This window comes from Colobus angolensis, unplaced genomic scaffold (genome assembly GCF_000951035.1).
Source record: "Colobus angolensis palliatus isolate OR3802 unplaced genomic scaffold, Cang.pa_1.0 Scaffold160, whole genome shotgun sequence".
Taxonomy (NCBI): Eukaryota; Metazoa; Chordata; class Mammalia; order Primates; family Cercopithecidae; genus Colobus; species Colobus angolensis.
Window position 1 is genome coordinate 7,400,581 of NW_012114711.1, and position 9,813 is coordinate 7,410,393.

Consider the following 9,813-nt stretch of genomic DNA (forward strand, 5'->3'; position numbering starts at 1 on the left):
AAGGTAAGGCTGATATAGTCATGGAAGAAATGGTTAGAAAGGTAAATTTTGGTGTGTGCCTTACAATATAGAAAACTTTGATAAAAGGAAAAAAAAAAAAACAAGGAGGAAGTTATTCCATGAATGTGCCAATGTTTGTAGAGATAGAAATGACTTAATATATGCAGTGCTTAAAAGTAAGAGCTTTGCAATTTGGTAGAATGGCTTCTGATCCTGGTTCTGTCATTTGTAGTTGTGTATCCTTAGGTAAGTCACCACTTGACTACTCTGAGCCTTTAAATTTCTTTGCCTATAAAATGGAGATATTTAGAATGGCTAGCTCAGGAATTGGTTATGAGGATTTAATTAAATTAAATCAGACAAGGTAATACCTACCATGTAGCAAGTATTCAATAAGCTTTAGTCATAATTGATATCAATATCAACTAATATTTGTAGAGAACTTGTTATATGTCAATCACTCTTAGGCCCAAGAAATACAAATAAATTAAAACTAAGATGCTGGCCACAAAAACTCTCAATCTGAAACCAACTGACAAATCAATAATTCACCGTGACACATATTGTACCAGAGCTTTACAAATAGGAACACAGGGAGCAAGCACCTAACAGTGGTTGGGGAGAAGGAAAGGATGAGGAAAATAGATCACAAAGATGGTAAGAATTCTAAGTCTAAAAGAATGAGTAGGAACATACAAACACTAAACAAAAAAAGTTTTCTAGATAGAATAAATATTACATGCAAAGACACAGATATTTAAGAAACAATCTAAGAATTGCAAATGGTTTGGTGGAAATGGAGTACAGGATATGGAGGGGAAACAATAGAGTACAAGGCTGGACAATTAGGAAAAAACAGATTTGAATTTCCTTCTTCAGGCAAAGGAGTCAGATGATAACGACTAATTCTAAAGAAGAATAAAAATTAACAAGGCAAGGTGGAATCTCTAAATTATTCTGTTAATGAGGGGCCTTAAATGCCAACTCAGGAGTTTGAATTTCAGCCTACGGACTGTTGAAAAGTATTTTCAGTTATAAGATAGGGGATAAATATTAAAATTCTATTTTAGGTAGATTAGGCAAGTATATGTCCAAAATGGGAATTGGAAAGAGATTCGAAATAAGGTACATTCAAGAATGATACAGTAAGGCTCTGGACCTGGATTTTGAAGATATGAATCCAAGAGATACCTAAATTGAACTGATACAGAAAATAAACAAAAAAGACAATCAAAGATGCCTGGAAGAGGTAAGGTTTATGAGGTATGGGTCATCATGAAATGACCTTGAGTGTAGCTTGAGTGTAGATGATTTGCTTTAAGAGGGAAAAGATATAATAGTCGAGAAGCCTATCGGACTTTTTGTGTTGAGCTCATTTATTAATCTATTCATTCACTCACTCCTTCAACAAATATTTATTGGTATTTCTCCTGACAGGGTAATATGAATAGGCACTGGAGATAGAAAGATGGTATAAATACAGATCATGTATTTATAGCTTACTAGGGGAGAAATGGAATGTACCTAAGCAACTATTAAGACAAGGTAGCATATGATATAATTACCAAAAGAAGGAAATGTATCAGTGTAGTGAAAAATGACTTCCAACTGGGGAAACCAGAAAAGTCATGATGGAGAGGTTAGGATGTGAGCTAGGCTTTGAAGGTGAGGTAAGCTTATTAAACACAGAGTGACCATAAGTCCCAGTTTACACTACACAGTCCCAGTTATGCCTTTTGTCAAGCATAATTGTTAACAGCCCCCTTCACTCTCTAATTTTAACCCCACCTTCACTCTCTAATTTTAACAATAAAGATTGCCCTAGTTATGGTGAAGGGGTGCCAGCCTGTGCTCAAAACCAATGTCAGTGAGACAAAAGGCTGTTAATAATATAATACTTATAGCTAGTATTATAATAATGTAATACTTATAAGACCAGTTCTCCTTGGTCCCAAAACCAACTACTCACTAAAATCACAAAGAGAAAAGGGAACTACGTTCAAAGGAGAGTGATCGTGATGTAGGCTGACTCCAATAACACTGACTCCAATGCTAAAACTTACTTCACCACTGAACCCTACTTTGAGGGGGCATCTCATGGAACCAGTGTTCTACAGAACACACTTCAAGAAACATAAAACCTTATGATCAATTGGCAGTGATATTATAAAGAGAAAAATGAATGCTGAATGAAGTATTGATGGTTAGTAAGGCATTTCTAAATAGAAATAGGATAATTTCTGTATCACCTACAGTGTAATATTTATATAGGATAGATTGCTCTAAAATACAAGTCTCTTAATAATGTCTTGGCTTGTTCAAAGGAATAATGAAATTTTTAAAAAATGATTTTTTACAGGGTAGACCCGATCTATGGTCCTAAACTCTACATTTTAAACTCCAGAACAGTTTTTAAAATTCTGACCATAGGGCACCATAAGCAACAGAACAAATGGAGTTCTGCTTTCTTTTTGAAAAGGATTATTGTGCAACTCATCTCTATGAATGTAAAATGCCAGAAACCTCCATGGCTGCAGAAAATCTAGTGCCTTTCAAAGTTTTCTTTTGAAAGCTCTGAAGAATGAGATTGATGACAGAATCCCCAATGTCTCTTTTTTTTTGTAATCCACACCACACAAGATTTAAGAGCCAAGCCAGAAAACATCAAATGACTTGTTCAGCATTGTTCAAGGAGAAACATTGATGTTTTCTGCCACTGACGAGAAACACTAAGATTTTTATAAAAGGTAAAATGAGATACGACCAGCAGCATGTCTGCTACAAGATGCTGTTACACCAACTACTATAAGCAGATCAATATAAAACAAATTCATATTCCTGACTGCCTGAAAGGAAAAAAACCCTCACAAATCCACAGTGCATAAAAGAAAAATGGTGTTAACAAAAAAATGAATATAAACCTGGTCCCAGTGACCTCTAAGCCTGTAAAAATCAAACACACTTTTATATAACTCTATTATTTCTTGTTTAGGGCTAGTGGTAGATAACTCTGGTATTCACTGAACAAGGGAAAGCAAAATACTCTTATCATTTTAAGGCCCAACTCAGCCAATAAAGACACATTTTTTTATAATTGATTTTTCTCTTCAGTCTTTAAAAACAGAAACTACATCACCACCTCGTAAAATAAATACTAAGCACTTAACTGTATGGGATTATGGTGGTCACAGGGAAAAAAGAATTACTAGGCATAGCCCACCGATTTAGAATTCTATATAAACAAGATATCTTAGATTGTACAGTCTTTAACCTATTTCACTTACATCGCTACATTTGAGTTTCTCAATACGCTTGTGAGATAGTCAAGGCAGGTAATACAACATCCAAATCAGAACAGAAAGCTGAGCATCATCAACTCAGCTGGTCATCATGCCTGAGAACTTCCAGTAAGTACAGAGCTAGGACTGCAATGCAAGGACCCTAATTCCCTATCTAAGGATCTTTCTCCCACACTATAGCTGTTAAGCAATCAAGTTCTCTATACTTGCTCCTCATAACAAAGTTGTTGCTTGCCTCTTTCGCAATAAGTTTTAAAATGAATGATAACAACTGAAAGGGTTACCTTCACCCAGTCAAACAGTGAGTAAAAAGTAGAAATGGGCAGCTTTTGTAGGTCCCTGATATCAAGGCAGCAAACATCAACCTATGGACTCAGTCTTTAGACAGCCATTGTGCACAGCAGCTTCTCTGTATACAGGTGAAATCAATACTTAAGTAAGAACTAGTCCACAGAATCTGAAGGAATCTAAATCTCTTTACAGATTATCATGATAGCCATGGTCATCAGAAAGACACATAACCAAAATTAGGAGAAGACATGAATCTGCAAAGATAAAGCAAGAAAAATTCTGGTAGTATCTTAGCTGAAGTTGAGGGTCACAAATGGAAATGTCCACAGCAATCAGGCAGGTAACATAGTGAGGGAAGTGGGCTGGGTAGGAACCGGGATGAGCTACTATGTGAAGGGAATGGCACTATTTAGCTCTAATTGAGTCCTGTTATGCAAGAGAACAGGCTCCGTGTTCTCAAATCTTCCCTTTTATCTTTAAAGAGAAATTGGATTATTAGGAGGAATTTGATTCCTAGCAACTAAATGAAAAGAGTAACATAGCATGGATCCAACCAAACATATCTGGTTGATTAGATTTAGCCAGTATGTCAGATTCACCCTGTGGACCAACAATTTTCAACTTCAAATTTCATTATTAAAACTTCTGGTTTATTCAACAAGACATGTTTCATAATTTCTGGGTTCATGAAAAATTGTATCTAATTGCTCAAAATGTCCAAAAGAGGGCCCACAGAAGTAAACTAGAATTTTCACCTATTCACTGAGATAAGGGTTGGGGAGTCAACCTAAATGTACCTATTATAAGTCTATTATTTCTTTAAAACTTCTGGTTGGGCCTCACGCCTGTAATCCCAACACTTTGGGAGGCCAAGGCAGGCAGATCATGAGGTCAGAAGTTCAAGACCAGCCTGGCCAAGATGGTGAAACCCCACATCTACTAAAAATACAAAAATTAGCCAGGTACAGTGGCAGGTGCCTGTAATCCCAGCTACTTGGGAGGCTGAGGCAGGAGAATCACTTGAACCCGGAAGGCAGAGGTTACAGTGAGCCGAGTTCACACCACTGCACTCCAGCCTGGGTGACATAGTGAGACCCTGTCTCAAACAAACAAACAAACAAACAAACAAAAAACCCTCTGGTTTTATATTAAAAAATCATGTATTTTTTGCCTTCCAATTCACAATGCATGTGTTCTTCCTTTTATTATCAAGAAAGGTGATTTTTCACCCTCAAAATCTCTAGTAAAGACTTTCCAGGACAATGTGCCACATTTATTCTGTGGCTTTCAAAACCTCTACAAACCCTGTTTAAGAAGCATAGATTAACCAGAGTTCTCTCAAGAGTACCACCCTTTCTTACATCCAGCTGTCCTTGGACCTAAAGCTTTAGCTCCAGCTATCCATCAGATTGACAATAGTCAAGGGCCTGAAGTTGGTGTGGCATACACAAAAAGCTCCTAAGAATTCTCAAGACACAGCTTGCTGGTCTTGCTTAATCTGATCAACACCCTGACTACTGTCAGAAACAATGGCTATGATTTTTCAGGCCTTCTCTGGCCCCTTGCCTTTCAAAACAATGTCTCTGCTGAAATGCCCAGAAGAATAACTTATTTTCCTGTCAGGGTTGAGACTACAAAACTTCCTCCAAAATTGCTTCATACTGCTTTTATCTTTAATGCTAAAGTTCACTGAGAAGTACTGGGACATCAGAATAACTCAGTGGTAGAGCATCAGATAGAAACTGAATGGCCTAGCAGCATGAGGCCATTCTTAGAGACATTTCTTCAGAGGATCAACAAAACTATAAAATATACTAAATATTTAGAAGCAAATATGTTTCTAAGTCCACTGATATCTCTAACAAGGTAGATTCAGGACCAGCATACATAAACATTTCAAGGCTATAGACACATACTATGACACACAACATGATATATTAAAATGTGGTAGAGCCTGAAAAATTGTGTGCCCCACCTACAGTTTGTTTTTTAATCTTGTTTTATTTCAAAGAGGATTCTTAAGTGTATTTCTCTTGTATTCTTCTATCTCCAGACACCAGAAATGCCCTCTGTGTGGCAATGATTAATGGCTCTCAAAAGCAAAAGAAGCTGTCTCTTCTGAAAGCTTTCTGAGACTCTAAATGTATGCTATTTTTTTCTGTGATAAATATCACCATTTTTTATGCACAATATTTTCCCCCTGGAAACTGCATAATCATGGTAGCTAAACATTGGTATAGGATTTTACTTTGAGACCTTTGGGATGTTTCCTCCATCTGCCGAGAGGCATTCTGCAGATAATCATCCTTCATGGTTTCAAACCAAAAGGAAAAAAAGTTAAAGATTAAAACTGCCAGAAAACCATAGAGTTATCTTACTTCCATTCACAGGCGTGAGAGGAAGCCACAAAGGAATTTCTGACAATTGCAATTTGTCTTAAATATGCCAATACAATGTTAACATTCAAGACTCATTAAGCAGATTTGTAGCATTCACTTCACATCTGATGTACTAGGGCCTCAGAAAATAGGTTTTTTTTAACCCATTAGTGACAGTGAAGTAGACTCTGGTCACTGCAGTCCTTAACAAAGCAAAATAAAGCCTATTCTCCATGAGTTATGAGATGGCATAAAAAGAAATAAGGATCTGCCCTGATATAGCATCCAGATAATGGTGGCTTGGGTATAATCTGCTGTGCCTCCAAATCAGGAGTTAAATGATAACAGATAGTTGTGGACTTTAAACTGCCAACTTCCCTTGCTATACACCTCCCCACTCCATACACCAGCAAGATATTATAAGAGGTTGTGATGGGATGATCAAGTGAGAATTACCCCTGGGAGGCAAGTTTGGTTCAACATTCACAAATCAATTGTGATCCAGCATATTCACAGAGTGAAGAACAAAAACCATAAGATCATCTCAATAGATGCAGAAAAACCATGTAACAAAAGCCAGCATATTTTTATCATTAAAACTCTCAACAAATTAGATATAGAAGAAATGTTCCTCAACACAACAAAGGCCATATATGACAAGCTTACAGCTAACATTATACTCAACAATGAAAAGTCAAAGGCTTTCCATTTAAGATCAGGAACAAGACAAAAAATGGTTACTCTAACTACTTCTGTTCAACATACTACTAGAAGTCCTAGCCACAGTGATTAGATAAGAGAAAGAAATAAAATGCATCCAAATAGGAAAATATGAGTTGAAATTGTTTGCTGAGGACACGATCTTATATAGAAAATCCTAAAGACTCCACACTCAAAACCTACTAGAACTGATAAAATCAGTAAAGTTGCAGGATACAAAACCAACATGCAAAAATCAGTAGCATTTATATACACTAACCACATACTGTCTGAAAAAAGAAACTAAGAAAATGATCCCACTTGCAATGGCACAAAAAATACATACGAGTAAATTTAACTAAGGAAGTAAAAAACCTGTATACTGAAAACTACAAAACCCAGATGAAAGAAATAGAAAATGACACAAATAAATGGAAAGATATCCCATGTTCATGGATTGGAAGAATTCGTATTATCAAAATGTCTACACTAATCAAAGCAATCTACAGATTTAATGCAATCCCTATCAAAACTCTAACATAATTCTTCACAGAAATAGAAAAAAACTCCTAAAATTCATATGAAACCACAAAAGACACCAAATAGCCAAAGCAATCTTGACCAAAAAGAACAAAGCTGGAGGAATCACACTGCTTGATTTCAAAATATATTCCAAAGTAGTAATAATCAAAATGGCATAGTACAGGCATAAAAACAGACACATCAACCAATGGAATAGGATAGAGAACCCAAAAATAAACCCACATGTCTACAGTCAATTGATTTTCAACAAAGGTGCCAAGAACACACAATGAGAAAAAGATGGTCTCTTCAATAAATTGTGCTTGAAAAACCACAGATAAAATTTAAACGTCCCTTATCTCACTCTTATACAAGAATCAACTCACGATGAGTTAAAGACTTAATTTAAGACCTGAAACTACAAAACAACCAGAAGAAAACATAGGGTGAAAGCTACATGACAGTGGTCTGGGCAAAGATTTCTTGAATATGACCCCAAAAACACAGGCAATGAAAGCTAAAGTAAACAAATGAGATTGCATCAAACTAAAAGGACATGATTAATAGAGTGAAGAGACAATCCACGAATTGAGATAAAATATTTGCAAATCATATACCAGATAATAGGCTAATATTCAAAATATATCAAGAACTCAAACTACTCAATAACAAGAAAACAAACAACACCATTTAAAAATAGACAAAGAACTTTAATAGACACTTCTTAAAGGAAGACATAGAAATGATCAACAGATGTATAAAAATACTCAACATCTCTAATCATCAGAGAAACGCAAATTAAAGTCACAGTGACATAGCACCTCATATCTATTAGATAAGCTATTATTAAAAAGATAAAATATAACAAGTATTACCAAGGATGTGAAGAAAAGGGAACTTTTATACACTGTTGGTGATATTATAAATTGATGGAAACAGTATGGGGGATCTTCATAATACTAAAAATAAAATTACCATATGATCAAGTAATGTCATTACCAGGTATATACCCAGAGAATTGAAATCAGTATGTTAAAAAGATGTCTACATTCTCATGTTTATTGAAGCATTATTCACAATAGTCAAGATATGAAAACAACTCATGTCCATCAATGGATGAGTACATTTTTAAAATGTGGTACATATACACGATAGAACATTATTCAGCCTTAAAAAACACAACAGTAACTTCTGTCTTTTATGACAATATAGATGAACCTAGAGGGCCCGCATTATGTTAAGTAAAATAAGTCAAGCACAGAGACAAATATGTGATCTCACTTATACATGGAATCTAAAAAAGTCAAATTTATAGTAAAGAGGAGAATAGTGGTTACCAGAGGCTGGGGATGGAGAAGATGGGCAGTCAACAGGCACAAAGTTACAGTTAGATAGAAGAGATAAGTTCTGGTATTCTATTGCACAGCAAGGTGACTACAGTTAATAATAATGTACGCTTCAAAATAGCTAAAAGAGAGGATTTTAAGTGTTCTCACTACAAAGAACTGATAACTATTTGAAGTGACAGATATGCTATTTACTCTGATTTGTTTCATAGAGCTATAGTTCTATAGTGGATCCACAGAACTCTACTATCAATTTTTTTCAGAAAGGTGGAAAATGTGAGTTTTACTTAAAATGTGCTATTTACTGTATTAGTCCACTCTCACCCTGCTATAAAGAACTGCCTGAGACTGGGTAATTTACAAAGGAAAGAGGTTTAATTTACTCACAGTTCCACACAGCTAGGGAGGCCTCAGGAAACTTACAATCATGGTGGAAGACATCTCTTCACAGAGCAGCAGAAGAGAGAATAAAAGAGTGCTGAGCAAAAGGGGAAGCCCCTTATAAAACCATCAGATCTCATGAGAACTCACTCACTACCAAGAGAACAGCAGTACGGAGGTAACTGCCTCCATGATTCAATTACCTCCCACTGGGTTCCTCCCACAACATGTGGGGATTATGGGAACTACAATTCAACATGAGATTTGGGTGGGGACACAGTCAAACTATATCACTTGCATGACATAATCTGGAATATTCTTCTTAATGTCATTAAGTCTATACGAAGACTTGATTCTGAAAGATCAGGAGCTTGTAAGAGACGTCAATAAGCATTTTTAGAAAAAGTTAATACTAGAAGATATTTTATCTGGAAAGCTGTGATAAAAAGATTAGTAGAAAAGTGGCCTCCAAGAAACCTTTATTAGCCAAAACATAAGTTCCTCTAGGCTAACCTTACTGCCGTGTCTATCCCTGGAACCTCATACCAGCAGTAATGATACAGTCCAGTCTTCCTTTGTCTTCATCCACTCCTCACTTAGGCAGTAGTGAGGGTAACTTCTCACCTCAATTTCTAGCCATTTGTCAAAGCTTTCTTTGCTGAGGCCTTGTCCATTATTCAAAGCTTATCTTACTAAGGTCTAAATATGCAAAGGACTTCAACTGAAATTTTCTAACACTGCTTCCTGTATTCTATATTACATAGTATTATATATGGAACAATTATGATTATGGTTAATTTATTCATGTACTCTATCTCTCCAACTGTACCTTAAGTTCTACAAGGGCAGAGTCCTTGCACCAGTAGCACAGTACTTGATAGGTGCTTGATAAATTAA